This window comes from Nomascus leucogenys, chromosome 16 (genome assembly GCF_006542625.1).
Source record: "Nomascus leucogenys isolate Asia chromosome 16, Asia_NLE_v1, whole genome shotgun sequence".
NCBI lineage: Eukaryota > Metazoa > Chordata > Mammalia > Primates > Hylobatidae > Nomascus > Nomascus leucogenys.
In genome coordinates, this window is record NC_044396.1 from 44,207,373 (window position 1) to 44,234,243 (window position 26,871).

General features: G+C 43.4%; 1 protein-coding gene and 1 pseudogene across 2 annotated transcripts in view; one reads left to right on the plus strand and one right to left on the minus strand.

Moving 5' to 3' along the window:
* XKR4 (XK related 4) overlaps positions 1-26,871 on the plus strand; it is a 417,353-nt gene that overhangs the window by 327,487 nt on the left and 62,995 nt on the right. The window lies entirely within an intron of this gene.
* LOC100586870 lies at positions 15,026-20,677 on the minus strand (annotated as a pseudogene).

A 26,871-nucleotide genomic window follows, 5' to 3' on the forward strand; every position in this document is an offset into this window, starting at 1 on the left:
ACAAAGATCAGCATAAAGGGTCCAGCATATGACTGCAGTGGTAGGAAAGGAACTTCAAGGCCAGTTTCACCCTTTTTATAGCTTTTTATAGCCCTTTTTATAGCTTTGCCTATAGCTAGACCTAATAGGCAACCTCTTTTTTTTTTTTTCTTTTTTTTTTATTTTGAGATGTGATCTCGCTCTTTCTCTCAAGAAAGAGTGCAGTGGCATGAACACAGCTAACCTCAGCCTCAGCCTCCCGGGCTCAAGCAATGCCCCTGCCTCACCCTCCTGAATAGCTGGGACCCCAGGATATGCCACCACACCTAATTTTTTTTAAAATTTTTATTGTGTTAAGGTCTTGCCATGTTGCCCAGGCTGGTCTCGAACTCCTGGGCTCAAGCAATCCTCCTTCCTGGGCTTCTCAAGGTGTTAGGATTATAGTAACTTTTCAATCTAATCAAAAGATATACTCAGATATAAGTTAGCTGCCCTGAAACCCTCCACAGGATCTTCAAAGGACTGCTAGTGTTCCATCTGAAGACGGAAAGACACATTCCCTGCAACATTTTCTGCACAGTGAGCTGCCCCAAACAAGCTGCCCTGTTGCAAATCACCTTTCAATACAGCATATTTTTTTTTCAAATGCTACATATTTATTAAGCACACCATTTTTCCTGAGTATGGAATTCTATTCTCTCTCAATGTTAATCTTTAATGTACAAGCCATCTTATGATTGGGTTTCAAATTGAACCATATAATATATTCAATGAGGAACATTTTTCTTATTAAGACTAATTAACAGGCTCTCGATTCCCACAAATGCCTAGGTGCTTTCCAGTGATTCTCTTTTCAATGACAATATTTAGCCAACCAAAATTTAACCCTTGAGAGTCCTTCATTACCACAGTCAATTAAGAATTGAGTCACTGATGTTATGTCTCTGCTAGGAATAGTCTGCAGATGTGCTTTTAAGGAAAGAGGAATTTAAAAATAAATGTATTTGACAAGTTCCTGATGAGATGCCTATATTTACCTCAACCAAATTAGAATGGTGTTGCACAGAAGTTGAAGTTTATCCTGGAAAATTCCTAAGATGTGTTCAGGTTTGACCTCAGAAGTCTTTTTCCATCACTTCGGAAAAACATTTTGACTTTCTTGGGCCATGCTTTTTCTTATAACTCAAAGAGGACTTTTCTTCCTATGGTCTTTTGGCCTCCAACCTCACAGACTGACAATTTATTGTGAAGTACATGTCATCAGAAATAGCTCGGTGTCATGTCTCTGTGAAAGGAGAGCCTCACTGGCACCAGGCACAGGATTCAGGGGCTACCACCATGCAGATCACTTCTCTTCTTGGAGCCTCCACTTCCCCTTCTCAAAGCCAAGGTGTTGGACTTGATTATCATTATCGATCTTTTGAGCTTCAAGAGTTGATTGATCCAAATATCACAGAGGGCCCGGTAGCTGGTTCCCTGAGCCCAAAGTCTGTACATTCTGAGGGGGCTCTCAGACACACATGTATATGCACAGCATGTTTTGTTACTTCCATTGTTAGTTCTGCCCTATCGAGTTTTCTAAACAAGGAAATCTATGTTATAAAAGGTACGGGATTTGCTGTTCCTATTCAGAATTCAACACAGAGATTGAATATGTGTTCTTCATAGTAAACTAATTTTTAAATGTTTTTGTTAAGGAAATAAGTTGTGCATGAAAGTATTAATAATTTCATATCCAAACTGAATCAAGAGATGACTTTAGCAAACTGCTTATTCAATTTTCTTTTATATCTTTTTTATTTTATTCTTTTTAATTTATTTTTATTTTTCACCATGTTGGCAAGGCTGATCTCGAACTCCTGACCTCAAGTGATCTACCTTCCCTGGCCTCAAAATGCTGGGATTGCAGGCGTGAGCCACTGTGCCTGGCCTCAATTTTCAATATTAAGGGAGGAGGTTTCTACCCCAAATCAGATTTAGAAGTTTACATGTGATTTTTGAATCAGGGTTAAGTAGAGATACAGCTGAGAGTCTAGGGATTCTGACCTACTCTCAAGGGTTTATACCATGAGTCCAAGGCTTCCTTCATTCTAATTATGTTCCTAGCTACCTACATGGTCAGTGTTAGAGTCATGTGGTTAAAAACCCCACCAGTTCCCCAAAAATCATATGGATCTGAGAATGTGAATGATATAAGGAGATGCAGCAAACACTCATTGAGTGCTCACTGTGTAAGTTGCACAATGCTAGTTACTCTACATACATAGTTTTATTTATTGGGAGGAAGTGTTGCATACTGGTATAGATATGGGCTCTGAAATCAGACTGTTCTTATTTTGCATGTGGCTCACAGACTGGCAATGGTGATTTAGATATGTGAACAACAGGAATAAGAAATTTCTAAAAGGAAACATTGAGTGAGCTGCAAAAAGCAGAAAAAGCAGCAGTGTAAATAATCATGGCCATCTTTTAAAGAAACTAGGGAATTGGGTGAGACCCCAGCTGCACCCCTTCAAGGGAGTTAGGGCCTGTGCAGGTCCTCCAAACAAACAAACAAAAAAAAAAGAAGAAGAAGAAGAAGAAAGAAAGTAGGAACAGGCAGAAACAAGATGAATAGATTAAAACTGAAAAGGTTCTGGAAGCAATCATGAAAGAAGATGTAACAGCCAGTGTCCCCATAAGAGCAAGAGAGGGTGGCTTGAGAATGACTCAATGAGCAGGGCTCTAGGGGCACATTACCAGATAAAAAAAAAGTTAACTAAGTCCCAATTCAATTCAAAGTGGAACACCTAGAGAAATGCACTGAAATAGCCTTGCATGCTCAGGGATAATGACTCACAATAGGCTTCTTCCTGGCCTGAAGATTACGAAAATATGGAAATAAGAGATAAAACACAAAGAGAGGATTGCAGTAGCTCATGCCTGTAATCCCAGCACTTTGGGAGGCCAAGGCGGGCGGATCACAAGGTCAGGAGTTCGAAACCAGCCTGGCCAACATGGTGAAACCCCATCTCTATTAAAAAAAAAAAATACAAAAATGAGCCGGGCACGGTGGTGAGCACCTGTAATCCCAGCTACTCGGGAGGCTGAGGCAGGAGAATTGCTTCAACCTGAGAGGTGGAGGTAGCAGTAAGCCGAGATGTGCCACTGCACTCCAGCCTGGGTGACAGAGCAAGACTCCATCTCGGAAAAAAAAAAAAAAGAGAGAGAGAGACTTATAAAAGAAGATGCCAAGAAATGAGCCTGCCTAAGTCAATTTAAAGAAGAAATTGGTGATCTTCTATGCCTGACAATATGGCTTATTATATAAAGAAAGAAAACCCTCTGGTACGAAAACTCATAAAATGTTATATAAAATATATCTTAAAATATTGAGACATAGCTGAGTTGGCAGGAATATAAGGACAAGAGAGCTATAAACAACAGGAAAGCACTATCTGGAGCAACAAGTATGACGCTAGCTTTCACTTGGAGAGCATCTGCTCATTTCTATTGACAGAGAAACTGAGTTTTAATGAGCCCAAGGAGTGCAGGAGACCAATCTGAAATACCCACATAAAGCCAGAACCTCAAAGTGTGGGAAAACTAGGACGGGGGTGAGGGGTGGGAAATGAAGGAAACAGTCTTGCATAGGGACCTTGCATGATTCAGCCTAGACTCTGAGTAGAGAAGTAAATAAGATTAAAATGTCTTTTGTGAGAATTTCTAACTACCCGCTCACTCTGACATGGACATGTGTCTTAAATTCACATTACTTGTGTGACCTTAGAATCTTCAAGCTAAAAACGTAATTGAATGTACCATGGTTTGATTTTTATCCCCAAACGCCCTTCAGAAGCAAACAAAAACTCTCTGAAAAATGCACATTAAATCCATGCCTCAAATAATGCCCGTGCATAAAGTCCCAAAGAAGATGAGCTCCTTCCCAATCAAAATCCTCTAAACACATAAGGGAACAGACCACCATGAGTGAGAGGCAGAAGACCTCAGCAAAAGATTGGCAAAGTCAGCAGATACTGGATCTATTAGATTCAAATATAAAATAAGTATTTTACATAAAGAAATGAAAGCATGGTGCAAGAATAAGAGGCAATCAGGTAGAGTAGGAACAAGTACAATTTCTGAAAGCAAAACATTGAAAAACTAAAATAAAATTTGTATGTGTAGATTAAACAGCAGATTAGATATAGCCAAAGAAGTAATAGGTGAAGTGGAAAAGAAATCTGAAGAAATGCATCACAAAGAGATAAAGACATATAAAATATTTTTAATGTCAAAATACACAGATGATAGGGTAAAAAAGGGTTAACATATATTTAATTGTACTTCCAGAAAAATAAAGGAAATTAGAGATAGGCTATATTTGAAGAGGTAATAGCTAAGAATTTTTTAGAGTTGATTAAAGATGTCTATCTTCATACTCAAGAAGCCTAATTAATCTTAACAAGAATAAACGGAAGTTAATCCTTAAGTAGACACAGCAGCAAGAAGCTGCAGGACACCAAAAAACCAAAGATAAATAGAGGAATATAGGGAGTTGTAGGGTGCAGAGAAGGACGAAGCCAGATTTTTACAAAGAAATGAGTTTTGTTACTAACAGCTAGGCTCTCAAGAACAGAAATGGAAGTTAGATGATGTCAGCATAGTATCTTCAAAGTGTGGAGAGATTTAAAAAAACTATCAGCCTAGAAGTGTGTATCCAGAAAATAGTATGTTTTAGTTACAAGAGTGAAATATATTTTCATAAAACAGAACAGAAAATTTAATATTAACAGACCTTTACTAAAGAAACATAAAATATGTTGAACTCCAAGTAGAATAATTCTATAAAAAAGGTAGAAGATGCAGGAAGGAATTCAGTGAGTGCAGGGATGAGAGAAGATTACTGTGTAGGTAAATCTAAGCAAAGAGTAATGGTATTAAAACAATTTTTAAAAGTCTAATTTGGGGGGAGTTAGAATTTAAGATAGATATAAATTCCTCCAAAAATAATAGCACATTAATCTGGACAGAATGATCAGAATTAAAAGGAGTTATGATGTGGGAATTATTTGGGAGGTGGGCAAATATTCTGATTTAGACCTTAGGTTAAATATGCACATTAAGATTTCTAAGACAATCTCTAAAAGAATACGAATAGAGTGTATAACTTCCAAACTAGCAGCAAGAAAAATGGAATGAGGGATATATTAATCAATCAAAGGGATGACAAGAAGAGCAGAAAACAAGAGCCCAAAAGAGTGGGCAAATATAAAACATAAATTATATGGTAGAGATAGATATAAATATATTGAAAATAATGATTGTAAAGGAACTATAATCACAATTAAAACATGAGAGCAATTAGACTCTTTCTACATCTACAATAACAATAATAATACTCCTAAAACCTAAGGATTCAAAAAGATTAAAAGGTAAAAATATGATTAAAAAAGATAGCTGGTACAATTATTCAAGTATCGGGAATAAATAGAAGCTGTCAAGTACAACACAGCTAGTCACGGTGGCTCATGCCTGTAATCCCAATACTTTGCGGGACTGTGGCAGGAAGATTGCTTGAGCCCAGAAGCTTGAGCCCAGAAGCTTGATAGCAGCCTGGACAACACAATAAGACCTCATCTCTACAAAAAAAAAAAAAAATGTTTAAAATTAGCCAGGCATGCTGATGCATGCCTGTAGTCCTGGCTACTCTGGAAGCTGAGGTGGGAGGATCACTTAAGCTTGGGAGGTTGAGGATGCAGTGAACTGTGACTGGACTACTGCACTACAGCCTGGGTGACAGAGTGAGACCCTGTCTCAAGAAAAAAACATTAAAAAAAAAGTACAGCACATTGTCAGTGATAGAAGGTAATTACAATTAAAAATACATAAATCAGGAAAATACAACAGTTCTAAACTTACAGGCATTTAATAATATACCAACAAAATATAAAAGACAAAGATTTTCAGAAATATAAGGAGAAATTGACAGATTTTAACACAGCTCTCAGTAAATAATAGATTAAGTAGACAAAAATGAGGAAGTATATAGGATATTTGAAAAATGCATTTTTTAAGCTTGATCTAACAATGGACATATGGGGAACATTGCACTCTACTCCATAATACATGTTATTCTAGAGTAATGCATAGATCATTTATGACAACAGACCAAATTCTGGACCCTAAACCAAGTCTCAATATATTTCAGAGTTGGTTTCACACAGATACATTTCTTTGACTACAACATTCTGAAGTTATAAATTAATTAAAAAATATATAACTTAATAAGCGTTGGTCAGTTAAAAGGCATAATTCTTAACACAAATAAACAGAAATCATGAATCGAAGTATAGAGCATAATGTAAATTGAAAAATAATTTGGGTGAAATAAAATAAAAACATGATATATTATTACTTATGAGGTATAGCTAAAACAGTGTTTAGAAGAAAATAATAAGTTTAAAAATAATATATTGGAAAAAGAAGAAAGACTCAAAGTTAGTGAGTTTGGTATCAAATTAGGAAGTTAAAATAGAAAATAATAAGCCCAAAGAAAATAGAAAAAAAATGAGATTATAATTATGAAAACAGAAGTAAGTAAAATGGAAAGACACAATACAAAAGATTAAAAAAAATTTTCTTTGAAAATAATAACAAATTGATAAATACCTAACATTGATGATCAAAAATTTAAGAGGAAAGCACAAATTTTAAAAAGAAATAAAAAGGGGCATTAATATATTTGCTGAAGAAAAGATATTACTAATAACTTTATGCTTAAAAATTTGAAAACTTGGTTGAATTGGACAAAGTTCTGGAAAAATACATATTACAAAAGCTGAGTCAAAATGAAATAGATACCACTTTATACTCAGTAGGATGGCTAAGACCAAAAAGATAGACACTAACAAGTGTTGAGAAGGATGTGAACACATTGGAACCATCAAATATTAATGCTGGGAGTGTCACCTGGTGCAGCCGTTTTGGAAAACAGTTTGAAACACAGTTCCTCAAAAAGCTAAACACAGAGGCACCACATGAGCCAGCAATCCCATTCCTAGATATATGCCCAAGAGATTTGAACACATACATTTCAGAAAAATTTGTACATTAAAGTGCATTATTCATAACAGCCAAAAATAGAAAAAACCAAGCATCTGTGATGAGTGAATGAATCAAACATAGTATAGCCATGCAACAAAATATTACTTAGCCTTAGAAAGGAAGGAAGTACTGATAAATGCTACATGGATAAACCAGGAAACCATCATGCTAAGTGAAAGAAACCAGACACAAAATATCAAACGTTATATGATTCTATTTATATGAATTGTCCAGAATAGGAAAATCCAAGACACAGAAGGTAGATAAGTGGCTGCAATGGGCTAGAGAGAAAGAGACATGGGGAGTGACTGCTAATAGAAATGTGGTTTTTTTGCAGGGCGTGACGAAAATCTTCTGGAATTAGATGGGGGAATGGTTGGACAACACTGAATTGTACACTTTAAATAGGTGAATTTAATGGTATATAAAATATATCTCAATTAAAAAGGGGAATAGAAAGCCTAAATGTTCCATAATCACAAGAACATTAATCACTACATTCAAATATTTCTAAAAAAACATCAGTCTCATTTGGTTTTACAAGTGAATTCTATAATCTTTAACAAACTCTTTATAGGTAAGAGAGTGAATACTGCACAACTAATTTATCATGCTAGTATAACACTGATATATAAACAGCAAAGGAATTCTAAGAAATAAAAATTACAGGACATGTTTCTTATGAACATGAACACAGAAATTATAAATAAATATTGATAAACTGAATACTGCAATGTACAATAAGAGCCAAAGGCCAGTATCAGGTTAATACATTTGAATATATATTACTATTTAATATGCCACATTAACAAATTAATGGAGGCACATCTCAATAGATGCAGAAAAACTTGTGATAAAATTCAACAACTGTGAGTGATTTTCTTTTAATTCCACAGCAAAGGTCCTGTTCAATGATTGAGGTTGTTTAAAAAATCCTTAAGAGCAAGAGACATAGGGATTAGGAAGAAAGAAACAATACCGTTTGTTTGTAGGTTTATAATCAGTTACATTAAAAAAAAAAAAAACTGAAGGCTGGGAGCAGTGGCTCACACCTGTAAGCCCAGCACTTTGGGGGGCCGAGGCAGACAGATCACGAGGTCAGGAGATCGAGACCATCCTGGCCAGCAAGGTGAAACCCCGTCTCTACTAAAATACAAAAAACAGCCAGGCATGGTGGCCTGTGCCTGTAGTCCGAGCTACTAGGGAGACTGAGGCAGGGAAATCACTTGAACCCAGAAGGCGGAGGTTTCAGTGAGCTGAGATTGTGCCACTGCACTCTAGCCTGCTGACTGAGTAAAACTCCGTCTCAAAAAAAAAAAAAAAGAAGAAGAAAAAGAAAAAGGAAAAATCAAAATGGGCCAGGCACAGGGGCTCACGCCTGTAATTCCAACACTTTGGGAAGCCGAGGAGGGCGGACCACTTGAGCTCAGGAATTTGAGACCAGCTTGGCCAACATGGCAAAACTCTGTCTCTACCAAAAATATGAAAATTAGCCAGGCATAATGGCACGCACCTGTAGTCTCAGCTACTCAGGAGGCTGAGGCACAAGAATCACTTGAACCTGGGAGGTGGAGGTTGCAGGGAGCTGAGATGGCACCACTGTACTCCAGCCTGGGCAACAGAGCCAGACCATCTCCAAAAAAAAAAAAAAAAAAAGGGACTCCTGCCTCATAATACAAAATAAAAGTAATTTCAGATGAATGAAGAAATAAAATATGAAAAGCAAAATGTTAAAACCACTAAGTGAAAATATAGGAAGCGAACTCAGGACATGGATTAATTTCTCTTAAAATTACAGAAAATGAAAACCATACAGAGAATTATTAATAAATTCAACTACATTAAAAATGAGCACGTTTTCTTTCCTCAAAAGACTTACACAAAACGGGAAAGAGAAGTAAACAGTAGATATTTCCAGGAAATATAATTGGCAAAGGATTAGTATCCAGCATATGTAAAGAATGTTTAATAATCAATTAAAAAGGTGAATGATTTGGGCATTTCACAGAAGACGAAATACAAATTGCTGATAAACTTTTCAAAAATGTGCTCAAACATTTTAGCAATCATGGGAATATACATCAAAATCATTTTCAGCAAGTTGAAAATTTAAAAGTTACACAATGCCAAGTGTTGGCTAGTATGAGTAGTGACAGGAACTCTTGCGTACTGCTAATGGGAATGTATGTTACCTTATGTATTTTATGTACTATCACTTTAGAAAATAATTTGGCATCGTCTATTAAAGTTTAATATACACAGCCCCAAAACTCAACAATTCTACTTCTATGCATATGCACTAGAGAATTCTTACATACATATCACTATATAAGTACAAGATGATTCATAGCAGCATTATCTGTAATTATGGCAAAACAACCTAGATGTCCATTGATTGTAAAAAGGAAAAATAAAAATTGTCATATCATGAAATCGCAATAGTCACATCATGAAATCCTATACTGCCATGAAAATGAATAAACCACAGCTATATTAACATGTATGAATTTTGTTTATTTGTTTTTGTTTTTGTTTTTGTTTTTGTTTTGAGACAGAGTCTCCCTCTGTCACCCAGGCTGGAGTGCAGTGGTGCAATCTCGGCTCACTGCAAGCTCCACCTCCAGGGTTCACGCCATTCTCCTGCCTCAGCCTCCCAAGTAACTGGGACTACAGGCGCCCACCACCACACCTGGCTAATTTTTTGTATTTTTAGTAGAGACGGGGTTTCACTGTGTTAGCCAGGATGGTCTCGATCTCCTGACCTCGTGATCCACCCACCTCAGCCTCCCAAAGTGCTGGGATTACAGGCGTGAGCCACCGTGTCCGGCCACATGTATGAATGTTTAAAACACAATGTTGGGTGGGAGAGGCAAATCACAGAAGGGCACTATACTTTGATTATTTTATATGTATTTAATTTTATATAAAGTGACTATATGAGTATGTCTGCCCCATTAATATGAGAGCTTTCCTGAACTAAGGAACACTTGCAAAATATTTTCTCCCTAAGAGAAAAGGCCCTGGAAATCAGAGTTTAAACTTTCTGGCCTGAAATTTTGTCTGCTAGGGTAAGTTTTTAGACCATGAACAGATAAAAGTGGTTTCTCAGAGCATGTGCTGTCTAGGGCGGGAGATTAGGGTGGGATCCTTCCCACTTAGCCTGCTGATTGGGCACTATTGCCCCTAGTCAAATCAGAAGATACAATCTGTCCCTCCTCCGCCACGTACAAAAAGCCTTTGAGAGAACGAGAAAAACAATTGTAAGAGTATCAGTTACCACAGTAAGAGTAGCAACAAGGTTATTTCAGCCGTTGTTATTCATGTACACAGGTGTTCAATACCAAGCCTTGCTAAATAGGCTGCCATGCTGTCAGCAATGCCAGCTGCATAAGCCAAATGTCCTAACAGAAAAGGCCTCCGACTGCATACTTCTGAGAATCTTCCAAAGAAAAATCTCCTTGTGCTGTCTGGAGCTCTGAGCCATTTCTGTCTGAAGGGCTGATTGATGGAGTGAGCCAATGAGAGATTACTGTTCCCAACCTGCAGCCTCTGTGCTGCCGCACTTTGTCCTCCTGCTTCACTCCACTCTGATACTTGGCTCAGCCCCCACCCTGAAACTATAGCTTTATTCCTAAGAAGGCAGAAAAAAGCTATGCTGAAAGTTCAACTCAACCATCACGTGGAGGCACCTGGCCCAGTGCAAACTAACCTTGGAGCTTTTATCCACATGTTACAATGTGCATAACAGGGGCTCAACCTCAGCAGGCCCAGCCATTCTGCCAGGGTTTTGGCACTGGGAGATGAATCAAAAACTTTAACTGACCGATTTCTTTTTTTTCTTTTTCTTTTTTTTTTTCTTTTTTTTTTTTGAGACGGAATCTCACTTTGTAGCCCCAGCTGAAATGCAGTGGCACAATCTCAGCTCACTGCAACCTCCATCTCCAGGGCTCAAGCGATTCTCCTGCCTCAGCCTCCTGAGTAGCTGGGATTACAGATGCACGCCACCAGGCCTGGCCAATTTTTTTGTTTTTGTATTTTAGTGGAGATGAGGTTTCACCGTATTGCCCAGGCTGGTCTTGAACTCCTGAGCTCAGGAGATCTGCCCACCTCAGCCTCCCAAAGTGCTGAGATTACAGGTGTGAGCCACCGTGCCCGGCTAACTGACCAATTTCAAGAGGGGATCAGTAGTAGTTCCATTGTGACCAGCTTGCCCAGTAAAGTTTAGGAGACAGTGGCTTTATGTTTTCACCATCAGACAAATACCTACTCAATGACAAGCAAAACTTTTGCCAGGCAGTATCTTCTGAAAGACATTCCTGCAATTATCCGAGGAAATGGCCACTTAGGTCAATGGACATTTGCAGAGTGGAAGACAGTGAGTCTTCAAAGAGCAAAGCCTTACAGAAAAGCAATGGTGCCTGCCCCAACTGCATGTTTATTGCCAAAAACCTCAATCCCTCTTTGTAGAAAAATTGGATAGGGAAAAATTCATTAACCTCAGAGATGTAACTTAGTCTTATCTTTCACCCGATTTTTTTGAAATGATGGCATAGCCTACCTGATTGGGAAAAAAAAATGCAGGGGTTAGGAGTGAGGCATGAAGAAAGTAATAGTAAAAATACACAGATCTAGACCTATATGAACCAGTGATCTGGACAGGACCTTTATGATCTGCCAGACCAGAAACAATCAAAGCCAACTCTAGGAATGTGCTGATAATTAAAAGGTAGGTGAGCACAAAAGAACATTAGAAACCATTCTATGCGGCAAGACTGAAAAGAGGATATGGCTTCTTAATAAATTAGATAGAAAGTGAGAGCCAAATCCGTACATTATTCCAAGGTTGAGATCACAGAAGGTAGATGGACCCTAGGGCTCTTGTTACGGCCTGAGAGGGGAGAAAGGAAAGATAACACACACAGACTAGCCTTTCAAAAAGGTTGGCCAAGAAAGAAAGGAAAGACCCCACATAATAACAGGGGTGGAAATAAAGTTTCCATTCAACAAGTCCTTTGATCCTTTTACACTGTTTTGCACAGCTATGTTAGTGCCACTATCAACTATTATCATTATTCTTTCATTAAAAGTTTGTGGAGTACCATGAAATGAAACCTATCCACTATTATATAATAGACAGCCCTGTAGTCCTCCCTTTACAGAAAAGAACGCTAATCACCAGCGGTTCTGTTAAAGATTGCAATAAAATTCAGGCAAGACATTTTTTATTGAGAACTTCATTTTTACAATACTGTATTTTCTAATCTGTAGAATTTTAAGGGACAGCCCAAAAATTCCTTTTCTTTCTAGCCAAAGAATTAGGAGTCTGAGACTGGGGAATTTGAGACTTCTTTAAGTCAGTTTTGATGCTTGGTTTATTAAACTATTCGTTTTAAAGGAAGATAACATTAACCTCTCACAGTAAATTGTGCCTGTCAAATACTTTGATACGATGTCAGTTGGCGAGTGAATGACCCTGAGCCCCCACCCTCACTCCTGAGATTGAGTCCGCCCCAGTTACAAAGCTTACTGGCAAGCAAACTGCCTGTCGAGTTTGCTAAAAAGAACAGTAAAAGTGGGAACAGCCAAGCTTGTACAATTTTGCAGTTTCTTTCTTTCTTTGGTATATTTTTAGGTTGCCTGGAATCAATTTCCTCTTCTATGCTTTATAAGTTTCTATTCATAAGCCTGGCAATTTATTAAACTTCATTTTATTCATATAAAATAGTCACTGCTCTGGAAAAGAGTGACTCAATAAAGTGCTCTTCTTCCCATACACCTGGACTTCTAGCCAGAGAACAAGATGCGGTGTGCACAAGTACCAATCAATGAAATGAAAAACATTTTGTGAAAAACAAAACTTAGTCTTGAAAATCTGAACATTTCTTTTACAAGTCACTGATTGAAGGGATTTTTGCAATCAAAATGAATCCAGGCAAACCCATGCTACTGGATTTTGATTAATTGAGCCAAAAGCTGCACATCTGCGTAATGTCTAGCTCATAAGTGAGATGGTTTTAATCAGTGAGGAAAATGTGGTTTGGGGAAGAGGCTGCAGGTGGAGTTTGCTAACTAGCACATTTTATTTATTTTTCTCTTAGTGGGTTTCTACTCTTTAGTAAGGTTATTATAATCCTTGGTTTTCTGGTTTCCTGCCCACTATTTATCTCTCCCACTAAAGATCTCCCACATGCCCTACATAACAATAATCAACTAAAATGCAGTAGTCAACCTGATTGGCTGAAGCTTTGCTTCATAGAACAGGGATGAAGCTAGAAACCACATTTTGTGCCTTATGTCTATTCCTAGCATCGTAAAGAACCATGGTGAACCAGCCAAGACAGCCATGTATACAAATAAAGAAAATTACTACAAATAAAGAAAAATAAAGAGAGTGTTAGTGGAAGGATAAGCAACTGCCTGTGGCTCTGTGATTGAGGCCTTACATATCCAAAAGAGCATTTTGCATTGAACTCTTCCAGTAGCCCTAAAATACAATGTTATGACTTATTATATAAATAATAAATGATTTGAACTGTTAGCCATGGTGGTATTAAGAGACTAGCAAATCCTCTCAGATTAAAAAAAAACTCATCTGACAAAGGGCTAATATCCAGAATCTACAATGAACTCAAACAAATTTACAAGAAAAAAACAAACAACCCCATCAAAAAGTGGGCGAAGGATATGAACAGACACTTCTCAAAAGAAGACATTTTATGCAGCCAAAAAACACATGAAAAAATGCTCATCATCACTGGCCATCAGAGAAATGCAAATCAAAACCACAGTGAGATACCATCTCACACCATTTAGAATGGCGATCATTAAAAAGTCAGGAAACAACAGGTGCTGGAGAGGATGTGGAGAAATAGGAACACTTATACACTGTTGGTGGGACTGTAAGCTAGTTCAACCATTGCGGAAGTCAGTGTGGTGATTCCTCAGGGATCTAGAACTAGAAATACCATTTGACCCAGCCATCCCATTACTGGGTACATACCCAAAAGACTATAAATCATGCTGCTATAAAGACACATGCACACGTATGTTTATTGCGGCACTATTCACAATAGCAAAGACTTGGAACCAACCCAAATGTCCAACAACGATAGACTGGATTAAGAAAATGTGGCACATATACACCGTGGAATACTATGCAGCCATAAAAAATGATGAGCTCATGTCCTTTGTAGGGACATGGATGAAACTGGAAATCATCATTCTCAGCAAACTATCTCAAGGACAAAAAAACCAAACACCGCATGTTCTTGCTCATAGGTGGGAATTGAACCATGAGAACACATGGACACAGGAAGGGGAACATCACACACCAGGGACTGTTGTGGGGTGGGGGGAGGGGGGAGGGATAGCATTAGGAGGTATACCTAATGCTAAATGACGAGTTAATGGGTGCAGCACACCAACATGGCACATGGATACATGTGTAACAAACCTGCACATTGTGCACATGTATCCTAAAACTTAAAGTATAATAATAATAAAATTTAAAAAAAGTTGTACAAAATTGTCGAAAATTGACCAAAGGTGATAACAAATTGAGATATTTATTCTTGATTGATTGATTTATTTATTTATTTATTTATTTATTTATTTATTTATTTTATTTTATTTTGCATTCGTTCTCTCTTTACATAGACTGGTTCTAGAAACAATTCGCCTGCAGCCAGCTGGCTGGACTATTTACAGGCCCACTGCGGGCTGTAAGTTGGCCACTTCCCCGCACGTTGCTCAGCTGTGACGCCAAAATAAGTTAGGGCCGGCCAGGCAGGGCGGGGTGGGGCCGGGCAGAGACTGGGACTGTACACACAAGTGCTGGGAGCTCGGGGCCTCAATACTGCCGAGGGCCTGGCCCGGGCTGTAAACGTGGCCAGGGCGGCCCTGCCCACCCCTAGTGGTCGGTAACGACTGGGAGCAGAGCAGCCAGGCAAGGCCGGGAGGCTCAGGTGTCCGACAGGCAGCTCTGGATCAGGTCCACCCACTGCTGGGCTGAGGGCACGTCCTGGGCACAAAAGTCGTAAATGCAACGCGTTGTCTTCACGTCAAAGAAGGCCTTCTCATCCACGCTCTTAGGGGCGCCCATGGTGGGCATGCCAGGTGCCACAGCCTCCACCTTCACCAGGTCGATGACACCGTTGCACTCAATGTCCACACGGTGGTCATAGTAGCTTAGCTGATGCTTGGTCTCGTCTAACATGAACCAGCGGGCCTTCCAAGGCTTCATGAAGGCCCCCTTCTTGTACAGAGTGCCCTCCTAAGACCCGTTCTCACTCTCAGCTGTCTGGAACTGGCTGTACAGGGTGCTGGTGCTGCGGCGGGCAGCCTGGCGGGAGCCAGATGCAGTCGAGCCACTACTCTGGTCACTCTCCAGGCTGAGGCTCAAGGCGGAGCCCACGGGTTCCTCCTGCAGGTACATACCCAGAGAGCAGCGGCGGTGAGGTGCGGTGGACACTAGGAGGGAGCTAGGGGTGTCAAGTCCATCTGGCCAGGCTTCAAGGCGCTGTGCAGCCTTCACCCGGTCCCAGGTGTCCTTCCAGTGCTCAGCGGGTCGGCCCAGCTCTGTCTCCAGCCTCTGCAGGTGTGAGATGGCGTCAGGCTGGGCTCGGGGGCAGCTGTGGTAGCAGGGCCACACCACACAGCACCTGCTCTGGGGAGCGCCTCTGTCAGAACGTTCTTCCTCCGGGGCTCAGGGGGCCCCTGAGCCAGCTCCCGGTCATAGGGAAGGCCCTCGGCCAGCATCTCCTCAGTGCAGAAGTCCTACACTTTCAGGTTGGACACGTTGCTGTAGGGCCGCAGGACCTCTGTGTCCTCGGGTGCATGCATGTAATTGTGGAACATGGCTGTCCTCTTGCTCTTCCAGTCCACACACAGACCTGCAAGGCATCTGGCCCCTGCACTGCCCCTTCTCCTCCTACAGCAGCCCCAGCTCAATGTGCTCACAGTCAGAGTCCAGCAGGAAGGTCTGGAAACAGCGGGACACGTGGTGGTAGCCGAGGAACTTGAGATAGAACTGGCTGAACTCAAACTCCATGGGTAACTGCAGGTGGACCTGGTGTAGGCAGTCCAGGAACTACAGGAAGATGGTGTGAAGCCACTGCTCTGTCCAGCCAGAATGTGGGCTCCCCGGTGGCTGAAGCGATGAGTGAAGGACAGCCACTCCTTCTCCACCAGCAGGCGGAACCCCTCCAGCGTGCAGTAGTAGGGGCCTGAGAACAGCTGCAGCAAGGATACCACCTGGGTGGTGATGTCCCAGCCGTCCTCCAGGCCCATCAGCACGGAGGAGCCTGAGTCCAGGAGCTCCCTCCACAGCACCGACACCTGCAGCAGCTTGTGGATCCGGATCAGCCACTCCGAGTCCTTCAGCAAGCGCAGGAAGGAGGCTAGGCTGGGCTCAGCAGCAGGGCAGCCCGGGACACATGCCTTCAGCAGCTTCTTGAAGCTAGCCTTCACCTGCCGCGCCTGGAATACCTCAATGGGCACCAGCTCCCACTGCTGCAGGGGGTCCGGCCGCACACTCCTGAGCTGGCCTTTGTCCCTGAGGATGTAGACGGCTGCTCGCTGTGGCCACAGGAAGCCCGGGTCGGGGGGCAGGGGACACCCGTTGGCCTGGGGTGGGGCCAGCGCCTCTCTGCCAGCTAGCTGGGAGCCCACATTGCCACCAAGCCCACTGCTGCGCCCACTGGCCCAGACACTGCCCCCACTTACCTCGGGGTGCAGTCAGTGTGGATGCCACCGCCATGGAGTTGGACGGCGTGGTGACCCTGGCTCCGGGACTGCGAATGTGACTGCCCATGTGGGCTGAGGAGAAGCTGCTAAGTGTGTTGCGTCTGGACGCACCGGAGTAGCGGGGCATGGAGCTGACCACAGCCTGCAGGTACTTGTGCTCCAGGCTACTCGAGTCTGCCTGGAACTGGCCTGGAGAAGGTGCGTTCTGGGCCTAAAAGAGGCCGACGACACCTATGCCATACAGGCCCCCAGAACGCAGCAGTACTGCCTTGGACCGCCCGCTGCACCAGCAGACAACGGCGAAGCGGTTCTGGCGGTAGCAGTGGGACACGCGCTGCAGGGCGTTGTCCTCGACACTCTGGGGCATGATCAGCAGCCCCGGGTAGCTGCGGTAGATGGCGTACATGCGGTTGACCGGAGAAATGCGGAAGGATTCAGGCTTGGCCCAGCTCAGGCGGCTGCTCAGGGTGCCCAGGCCGAGGCACTGGTAGTCGCAGCAGCACGCCCTTTCCACCAGGAGGCTGCTGATAGTCATGCGGTCCACTTCAGGGCTGAGGACGGGGTCAGCATGCTGGGCTCCAGCTCCTCCGACACTGAGACCTCGTCCTCCTGGTCCTCAGGCGGCGGCCGGCCCCAGTGCTCCTAGCTGAGGGGGAGGGTTGTACTTCCTGCGAGTGGCATGCTGCCGCCCGATGGTCTTCTTGACGTTCTTAACCAGGTTCCAGGACAGGGTTCTGAGGGAAGGACCCTTGTTCTTGGTGACTCGGGGTGGCCAGCTGGGTGTGTAGGTAGAGCCCAGGGTGAAGGAGAAGGTGGCCCTGACATCCGGCGTGTACCGCAGCTTATGCAGCTGCTTGTGGAAGAGCTCGGCACTATCAGACCCCATCTCCTCATCAAAGGCCATTTTCAGCAGCTGGAATGTGCAGGAGTGCAGCTGCAGCCCATCCTGCAAGAGGTGGTCCACAGGGGTCTGGACACTGATGCATTTCTCCTTGGTCAGCGTGGCCACCGGGAAGGAGCGGAACACCACCTTCTCCCCCACCAGGGGATCTGTGAGCATCCCAATGAAGATGACCCGGTACGTAGCGAGGAAGATGGCACCCTCAGCTGGGAGCACTGCTGGCCCCCCGCACTGCCCCCCGCACCCTCCTTAGGCCCATCCAGTAGCAGGTAGAGGCGCAGGCCATCCAGCACACACTCCTCACCAGATAGCAAGCGCGGCCTCAGTAGCTTGGGTTTTTGGATGGGCGTCAGCCTCCAGTTCTCCCGCTGCACAGCCTCCAGGGTCTCGATGTGCATCTGGACAATTTCTGGCACCATGACATGCAGCCCCTTGAGATGGTCACTGGTGACCCCACTGTCTGTGCAGACCTTGTTCACAAAGCGATTGATGAAGCAGACCACAGCCCCAGCTACATTGCAGGTCTCTGCGTCCTCAAAGCTGCTCCCCGTGTCATAGCTCTCAGCCACACTGCCACCCATGCTGTTGGGGACCAGGCTGCTGCTGGTGCTCTCCAGGTCACCCAGCCTGGGTGCTCCTGAAGCAGGTGGCTCTTGCTGCTGTCCAGGGGCAGCAGGAGGTAGCTCACGCGGTTGGCATAGTGGATGGCCTGGCTGAACACTGTGCTTCCCTCCTTCTGCATCAGCTCCTGCTGCTTCTCACCGCTCAGGGATGACCACAGGCACCGCTGCTCAGAAGACACGTCTAGGGCAGAGCACTCACTCGTCCTCCTGTGAAGGTGCCTCCCCAACCTCCTGGGCGGGGGCCTGGTCCTCAGTGGGCTCCAGGTAGAGGGCCCAGATGTGAGTCTTCATGTCCCAGCAGAACATGGCCTCCCAGAATTGTGGCATGCTCCACACCACCTGCTGCTGCACAGGGCTGTAAGAGAACAGCCTCACCCCCCTGGCTCAGCTTCCAAGAAGGCTGTGACCAGAGGCAGCAGAGCAGCCGAGATGCCATGCTCATCCAGAGAAGTGCAGTCCTGCAGGCAGCAGTTCATCATACGGACCACAAACTGCTGGTGGTCCACGACCGTCCGGTTCTGCTGCACATGCAGGCGCAGCTCCTCGGCGAGACAGCAGCAGGCAGCTCACCTCTTCAGGGCCCTCAGCACAGCTGGGAGCAGCTTCTCGGCCTCAGGCATCTTCCTCTCAAACACGTGGGAGATGCAGTTGCCCACGACTTCCAGCCAGCGGGTGCTGTTGACCTGCAGCCCGCTGAACCGCTCTGGTATGGCAGTCAGGCGGGGCCCTGAGGGCCCTGTGGTCCTCCTCTCAGCCTTCACGGCTAGGGGTGCACCTTGCATCTTGGCCTCAGCCTGGTCCATGATCCACTGCATGGCGCCCTCATCCAGCCGGGAGAAGGGCAGGGGCGTCCATTGCAGGTGGCTGCTCCCCCCTGGCCTCTGTACCTTGTGCATCGCCAAGTCTGGGTACAGGTTCTCATTCTTGTAGACCTGCACTGCCAGTTCCTGGATGTGAGGCAAGACATGTTTCTCATCCACCCACCTCCGTGCCACCTCGTGGACCACCAGCTCATCAAACAGGTCTGTGTGGAGGTACAGGAACCCATGCTCCGACACGAAGAGAGCAAAGGCCACGCCCTCCAGCACCTTCATCAGGAAATCGTCCTCCACCAGCCCACACTGGGCCAGGAAGGCTGCTTTATGGAAGCGGATGACAGGCTCTGGGTGAATGCGCACGACGTGCAGGCACCAGAGATAGCCCTGCAGCAGCTGATCGAAGAGCCACAGGAAGAGGGCACCCAGCTCTTTGTCCTGCATCTTCAGGGAGGAGGGGGACGTCGTGGGTGGAGGGAAGGCGAGGTTAACCAACTCCAGCTCCGGGTCCAGGACCGTACCCAGAACACTGTGCGTCTGACTCTGCAGTGGCTCTAGCGAGGGTGGAATGTGCACACACTCAGGGATGGTCACCGTCCCTCCATCTAGATCAGCAACAATCACGTCTAGCAGCTCCTGGGTCTCTGCCTGGAAGGCCGCGTTGACCCCGATAATGAAGGGCGTGGGTGTGCTGAGGGCCTCCAGCAGCTGGGCCGGCAGGATGGGCCCATAGGTGAAGCTGTATCTGACAGGAAACAGCAATGCCAGGAGGCCCCTGCAGGCATTAGCTAGCTGCTGGTAGCCCTGGGACTGGAAGAGAACCTTGTGCTCCGTGAGGGCGGCACAGAACAAAGACAGCATGTTGATGATGCCCAGCTGGCAGAAGAGCAGGGCCACGCTGCAGCTGCTGATGGACAGCGAGTCGGCCAGTGGAGTGTGGATGACCTGCGGTCACCAGCCCCCAAAGAGATCATCCTCTTCGAGCCCCCAGCCAGGGGCACGGTGCACGTCGGCAGGTTCCCAATTACGTTCCCCGGGAACACATTCAGGCCCTCCACGTGGATGGCATAGATGAGGCCGAAGCTGTTCCTGAACACCTCCGCGTGGTCAAGTCGCGACACAGGTACCAGCGTCTTTGGGGCAAACATCTGGGCAGATGGGGCAGGCGCTGTGTGCAACAGGTGCGTCTGGCCTCCCTCATCCTCCTCTTCCTCCCTCTCTGTGGCATCCTTCGCGCGCGTCGTTTCCTGCTGTGAACGTTCCACCGGCTCCCAGAAGGTCAAGCAGCGCAGTAGTGGCGCTCGGAGTTGATGTCAGTGAGGACAGCAACAAAGAAGGTCGGTGGATTCCTCTCGGGACACAGCTGCCACCAGCTGCGCTGGCAAAACAGCTCGATACCCTGGGGGAATGGGTTGGCCTCCCACTCCTTCTCCAGCGAAGCACTGCAGAATCTGGCCCTGGCCTTTCCCACTCCCGCGCAGGTGCGGCCTGAACACCACCAGCAGGAAGTAGTCTGTGATCCGTGCCATGGGGAGGGACGCTGGGCAGCCCGAGGGGCGCGGGCGGGCTCTGCGGCTCGGGGACTCGGGGGCGGCACGCTCGTGGCCCGGGCCTGGCCCTGGACCGCGCACCCCGGACACCCAGGGTTCGCTCCGCCACGGCTGTGGCGGCGGCGGCGGCGGCTGCTGCGGCGGCGGCCCGGGCTCTAGCCGCCATCTTCTCAGCCAGCTGGCCCTCCTGGCTATTCTCGAAAATGTTATAGAGCTTCAGGTAAAGGCAGCAGGAATCTGTGGCCCTCTTCGCAAAGACTACCTCCATCTTTCCTCCCCCTCAGTCAATAAGAACAGTAATTTTACCAACCTGAAGTTCAACATGGAATTCATAAACTTTGGTGCTAGAGGGGGCTGACTCAATTGGGAAATAGGTCAAAATACTATAGCCTTGTTCGCTAAAAGTGGCAAACTCAGTAGGAAACAAAAAGAAAAAAGACTTTAGCTTTTCCAGCTCAAGGTTACAATCACAGTTAGGACAAGTGGTAGACCAATGAGAAATTGAATAGCGAGATCCTGGATATGCTATACATCAGCAGTAGGATTAGATAAGATCTCCACACATTTCTGGCCTGCAGAGAACCAATGCATTTGTGCAGGTGAGACTCAAGAAAGCCAGGCGGGAAAGTAAGGCCATGGCAGATTTGAGAATGGGAGAACTCTGAATGTGCTTCCTGACCCACACAAAGATCAGTCATCAGGAGGTAGGAGCTTTATGGGTTCAAGGTGCTTGAGAAAAATCTGGCCAAATCTTGACTGATCTCTAAGTTATGCAGACAAAGGGACAACTTCAATAGCTACATGTCATGGGGAAGAAAGATCATACAGTTTAAATCTATGGAAATTACTTAATCAACAACAACATCCTCAAAAAAACTAATCAGAATTCAGAGTTACCATAATATATTATCTAAAATTTCCATTTTTGGGTAAAACAATTACTAAGTATGCAAATAATTAGGAAAGTGTGATCCATACTCAAGAAAAAAAGTAATCAATAGAGATTGACTCAGAGTAGCAGCCGGGCGTGGTGGCTCACACCTGTAATCCCAGCACTTTGGAAGGCCAAGGCAGGCCAATCACCTGAGGCAGGGATTTCGAGACCAGCCTGACCAACATGGAGAAACCCTGTCTCTACTAAAAATACAAAATTAGCCAGGCGTGGTGGCGTGTGCCTGTCATCCCAGCTACTGGAGAGGCTGAGGCAGGAGAATCACTTGAACCCAGGAGGCGGAGGTTGTGGTGAGCTGAGATTGCACCATTGTACTCCAGCCTGGGCAACAAGAGCGAAACTCTGTCTCGAAAAAAAAAAAGAAGAAAGAAAGAAAGAAAGAAAAAGAAAAAAAGAAATTGACTCAGAGTAGACCTAGATGATGTATTTGGCAAACAAATAATTAACGAAACGCATGATGTCTATGATTCAATAAATAATCTTTACAGAGAAATAGAACCCAAATATTGGAAGTGAAAAGGAACCAAATAGAAATTCCAGAGTTTGAAAAGTATTTTCAATATGAAGATTTTGCTTGTTATATCAACAGCAAATCTGAGATGAGGGGTGAAAGAAGCAGTAAACTGAAATATAGTTCAGTAGAAATATCTCAATCTGAAAAGTACAGACAATTTTTTTTAATAAATGTAGCATCAAAGGCATGTGGGGCAATGTTAAGCCTACCAACATACGTGAAATAAGGGTCCCAGAAGTAAAAAAGAGAAGGAAAGGGGAAAATCATTTATGTAAGAAAATAATAGCTAAAATCCTCCAAAATTTGATGAAAGGCTGTCTACAAATATTAAAAGCTCCACAAACCCCAAATAGGATAAGCATATCAGAATTCACACCTACACACATCATAATCAATGACTGAAATAGAAATACAAAGAGAAAATCTTGAAAAAAGTAAGAGAAAAAATGACTCATCAGATATGGAAAAAAATATGATTAATAGCTGACTTATCATTATAAACAGTGAAGACCAGGAAGCAGTAAAATGACATATTCAAGTGCTGAATTGTTTTTTCTTTTTCTTTTTTTTTTTTTTGAGACTGAGTCTTGCTCTGTCACCCAGGCTGGAGTGCAGTGGCATGATCTCCGCTCACTGCAAGTTCTGCCTCCCAGGTTCACACCATTCTCCTGCCTCAGCCTCCTGAGTAGCTGGGACTACAGGCACCCACCACCACGCCCGGCTAATATTTTGTATTTTTAGTAGAGGTGGGGTTTCACCGTGTTAGGCAAGATGGTCTCGATCTCCTAACCTCGTGATCTGCCCGCCTTGGCCTCCGAAAGTGCTAGGATTATAGGCATGAGCCACCGTGCCCGGCTGTGCTGAATATTTTTAACTGTCAGCCAAGAATTCTGTGTCCATCGAAACTATTCCCCAAAAACTAAAAGCAAAATAAACACATTTCCAAGTAAACGAAAACTGAGAAAATGCATTACTAGAAGATTTGACCTAGAAGCAGCACTAAAAGAAGAACTTTAGGCTTAATAAAATACTCCCAGCACCTTAGGCTTAATAAAACATTCCCAGACAGAAACTAAAGTTCATGGGGAGAAATGAAGAGCACTGGAAGTGGTAAAATGTAGGTAGATTGAAAGATTCCCTTTTCCACTTACTTTCCTTTTGAAAATAGACATTTTAAACAATTATTGTAAAACTTTATTGTTAAGTATGTTATACATACACACACAGTTAAGTTTATGGATATGTGTGAGTATTTATTTATGACAGTAATAACTCAAAAAAAGAGGAAAGAAATGGAATTATATTAAAGTTGCTGTATTTTACTGGAATTGTGTTAGCATTAACCTGTGGTAGAGCTACACACAAAAAAACCATAGAACATTATTGTGAGAAATTTAAAGATCTAAATGAAAGGAGATGTACCATGCTCATTGATTGAAAAACATTGTTGTTAATACAACAGTTCTCCCCAGACTGATCTATAGCTGAAACTCAATCCATACGAAAATTCCAGGAGCATTTTTTCATAGACATGGACAAGCCAATCCAAAAAAAATTATTTGGCAATGCAAAATACTTAGAATAGCCTAAACAGTTTTGAATAAGAAATACAAATTTGATGAGTGTATATTTGAAATGAGATCATTCCTTTGATCCCTTCATGAGACTTGTGAAGGGATTGGCTTGTTTACTCAGCCCACAGTTCTCAACCCCTCATGGGAGGGGAAGCGTGCAGGTGAGTGGGTGCAGAGGCTAGGATAAGTGCTTCTGGGCAACCGGCAGGAGCAGAACTCCATGTGGTCCCGTGGCAGTGTCTAGGAGTTGCCCATGACCCCTGGAGCCCCAGAGGGCATACGTTACAGTATGCCCTTTTAGTTTTGCTATCCGTGGATGGCTTAAGTATTAGACAGCTCAGTGGAGGGTCAGTGTGACAGCCTTTTGCACCCACACCTGGGACCTTGTCCAGCATCCAGGAGGAATCAGTTGCATGAATGAATTGAAGACGGTAAATGCAGAAGATTTTATTGCCAATGAAAGTGGCTCTCAGTGGGATGGGGAGCTGGAAAGGGAATGGAGTGGGAAGGTGGTCTTCCCCTGGAGTTAAGCCAGGAATGTCCCCAGACAAACTCTTCTCTGAGGTCATACCGTCAAGCTGTCCCTCTGAAGTCAAGCTGCTTCTCACTGACATCAAGCTGCTGCTTCTCTTCTCTCCTTCTCTGCTGCACTGCCTTGCCCCTCTGCCAGTGGAGCCTAGGGTTTTTATGGGTGCAGGATGGGGAGCAGGGCAGGCCAGGGTGGTTTTGGAAAAGGCAACATTCAACGGGGAAAACAGAAATGCACGTTCTCACTTTGGGTCACAGGTCCAGGCTTGAGGGAGAGCCCTCACCAGGGACTCCACCCTTTTCTACCTAGTACCTCCTGTTCATATCACACTGACTAATTTTGATACTAACCATAAAACTACAGTAATCAAGAGTGTAATGATATTGGAGTAATAAAGACAGACAAATAAATCAAAGGAACAGAATATAGAGTCCAGAAATAAACTCTTACCTTTATGGTAATTGAGTTTTGACAAAGAGGCCAAGACAATTCAATGGAAAAGGAGAGTGATTTCAACAAATGACGCTAAAACAATTGAATATTCATGAGAAAAAAATGAGCATAAACCCTTGGCTTATATTAGACATAAAAACTACTCCAAAATAGAACATAGACCTAAATGTAAGAGCTGAAACTATAAAACTTTAGAATAAAACATAGAAGAAAATCTTTCTGGCCTTAATTTAGGCAAAATTTTATTTGATTGGATACCAAAAGTGCAACTCATTAAATAATATAATTGGAAATTGAACTTCATAAAAATTTTAAAAATCTGCTTTTCAAATGCCAACTTTAGAAAAATAAAGAAAACCATAGACTGAAATAAGATATTTGAAAATAACATATCTAATAAAGGACTTGTGTCCAGAATATATTAATAACTCTTACAACTCAATAATATAACAAACAATTCAATAAAAATAGATAAAAGGTTTGAACAGACATTTCACACAAAAAACAAAAACACAGAAATTGCTCACAAGCTTATGAAAAGATACTAAACATCTTTAGTAATTAGGGAAATGTAAATTAAAAGCGCACACCCACTATAATGACTGCAATAAAAAAAATTGACAATACCAGGTGTTGGCGTGAATGTGAAGAAACTAGAACTCTTATCCATTGCTAGTGATGAAGTAAAATGGTACAGTCACTTTAGAAAACAGTTTGATGGGGTTTTTTAAAGTTAAATATTAATAATTTTAATGTATGACCCAGTAATTCCATTCCCAGGTAACTTCTCAAGAGAAATGAAATATGTCCACACACAGTTTTGTCCACAAATATTTCTAGCAGAATTATTCATAATAGCCAAACACTGAAAAAAAAAAAACCAAATGTCTATCAACTGGTGAATGCATAAACAAAGTATAGTATATTTATACAATTGGATACTATTCAGCAATACAAAAGAATAACAACTGATAGATACAACAATAAAATGAACCTCAAAAATCTGGCAAATAAAAGAAACCGTACACAAAGACTCCCTATTGTATATTCCAATTCTGAAATTCTAAATTCTAAAAAAGGCAAAACCACAGAAACAGAAAGCAGATCAGTGGCTATCTGAAACGGGATGGGAGTGAGAATTAACTACAAACAGGCATGAGGGATTTTGGAGTAATAGAGTATTCTCAAATCGGATTATGACATTGGTTGTGCCACTGAATAAATTTGCTCAAAATCATTGAACCATATGATTAAAACAAGTGGATATTATGGCTTTAAATTATGCATCAATAAGGCTGTTTTAGAAACCAATAGATATTTATCAAAGAAAATAAAAACAAAAAGTATGGAAAAACACATTTCTTTACCATCTTACTATCCATATAATCAGTTGCCACTTTGGTTTAAATCTTTCCATGTAATATGTGATATACCAGAATGTGTTGAATCAATCCACTATGATTGGAGTTTTAGGTTGTTTCTAGTCTTTTATCAGTAAATGATTCTAAAATAAACATCCTTATACATATATCTTTTGTTTGGGTATCTGATTAATACCTCAGGATAAATTCTCAAGATTCGGCTAAGTTATTTGATTAAAAAATTTATTAGTTTTTGATTGCTGCAAAACAAATTACCACAGACTCAGCAGCTTAAAACAACACGTTTGTGACCTCACAGTTTCTGTGGGTCAGGGACCTAGTCAGGGCTTGGCTGGGTTTTCCACTCTGTGTCTCACAAGGCTGCATTCAAGGTGTCAGCCAAGGCTGCAATCTCATCTGGGCACAGGGTCCTTCCCAAGCTCCCTGTGGCTGGCAGAATGCAGGTCCCTGTGGTTGTAGAACTGTCAGCTCCTAGAGCTCAGTCGCCATTCTCTGCCATGTAGCCACCTCCACAATAGGACAATGTGTGTCTCCAAGGCCAACAGGACAGCATCTGTTCCTGCTTCCTGTCACTTGCCTCCAGACTCTTTTTTAAAGAGCTCATTTGGTTAGACCAGGCCTACTGAGGATAATCTTCCTTTTGGTTAACTCAGAGTCAACAGATTAGGCACCTTCATTACATTTGCAAAATCTCTTAACCTTTGCCATATTCTGTAACACAATCACAGGAGTGCTATCCCTTCATATCCACAGTCTCTCCCTCACTCAA